The sequence below is a fragment of the Morone saxatilis genome, unplaced genomic scaffold (assembly GCF_004916995.1).
Source record: "Morone saxatilis isolate NCDOM2014 unplaced genomic scaffold, NCSU_SB_2.0 Contig0, whole genome shotgun sequence".
NCBI lineage: Eukaryota > Metazoa > Chordata > Actinopteri > Moronidae > Morone > Morone saxatilis.
The window spans coordinates 1189510-1191082 of NW_023339650.1; the positions used below are offsets into that span (position 1 = coordinate 1189510).

Consider the following 1573-nt stretch of genomic DNA (forward strand, 5'->3'; position numbering starts at 1 on the left):
GTACCAGAGGGAAAGATTCTCTAAAAATTGGGAAAACAGTTGTAGTCATCCTCCAGACAATGACTGTGTCCAACTGCAGTATGAAGTTTGGTACTGTAGCAAAGATATAATCCTCCTCTGTACACAAAGAGGTGCAATTTTATCATCATCTCTATCACGCATACACTGTAAATAATATCTATGTCTCTCATAGCTAAACAGAATAATAAACATACACAGACAGGGGATGTTGGCTTGCGGCAGAGCTCCAAACCACAGCCCAGCCCTGGCTTCCAGTAAGTGACTTGGCTCAGTGAGCTGTCAAAAGGCTGCTTCCACCTCCTCATATTTCACAACACGACACTTTAGCACAGCGAGGCTGAGCTGGACCTTTCCACTAAGGACTGAAAAGATACAATCTGACATGCAGGCAGTGGGACAGTTATCTTTCTCTTGTCTTTTATTCATTGCAAAGCCTCTACCCTTCTCCTAGACAGGTGGAAGGGTACTATGATCATTTAGCATTATACTCCTCCAGACTGTTTTAGAGGACGTAACTGATGACACGCTCTTGATCTCAGCAGGTAAAAGCACCTCTGGCTCTCTTTGATCACCTGTATATTGTATATTCCACACACACAGTAAATTGTGTTGTCATTGAAATATGGATCACAAATCACTTCCAGTCATTTTGTTTGGTGCAGTTCAAAGATAGACACTGACTATCAAGTTTGTTCAAGCTAAATGATATATAATAGCATCAACATTTAAAGGTGCAGAAGGTAACTTTAATAAAAATAAGCTTTTGTCATATTTGCCTAAACTTTCACTATATCCTGACAGTAGGACATGACACAGATAATCTGTGAAAAAAAAATCTGGTTCCTCTGGGTCCTCCTAGTTCTCCTCATAGGGTTTGCACGAATCAACCAGACCTGAATAAAAACCACCAATCCCATCCGAGAAAGATAGTTAATTGTTGAGTCTTATTCCCAGGGCATCAAATATCTACACTGGGAATGAGATTCTAGCTGCTAGTGGGGCTCTGTCCAAAGTAAAAAAACACATCTATCAACACTTCTAAAGCTCACTAATTAATTTGTTTAATCAGCATTTTCTTTCTCACTTGCTTCCAGTCTATATGCTAAGCTAGGCTAATCATATCCTAACATGAGATCAACACTTCTGAGAGGCTGATAATTTTTGTGGAAGTAAACTTCCAAATTGAGACAGACAGGATGTGAGTCCAGATGTGAAGTGGGGTCTAAGATGTTTTTTTAAATCTATTAATGTAAAACTGAAGTGTAAAAGTTATAAAATATATATCTGTGTGTGTATAATTATTTCAAACAAGTGTCCAAAATGTTAGTTGAGAGAATGAGTAGTGCCTTAAATTCTGCTGTGTGCCAGTCCTTATTTGGAGCTCTCTCTTTCAGCCCTTTGTTACACTCTCCCATGCTGACCACTGCCGGCAGCCATTATGAGACTGTACTCGACAGGCCTGACACAGGACGATGAAAACCATAACACCCTCTTATCAGTATGTTCGTGTGTGGGGAAGTGCACATGCTTGTGCATTTGTGTGTGTGTGTAT

At 39.9% G+C, this 1573-nt stretch overlaps 1 protein-coding gene across 1 annotated transcript in view; it reads left to right on the forward strand.

Moving 5' to 3' along the window:
* Positions 1-1573, forward strand: part of reck (reversion-inducing-cysteine-rich protein with kazal motifs) — a 25839-nt gene that overhangs the window by 11892 nt on the left and 12374 nt on the right. The gene's annotated exons all lie outside the window — the stretch shown is intronic.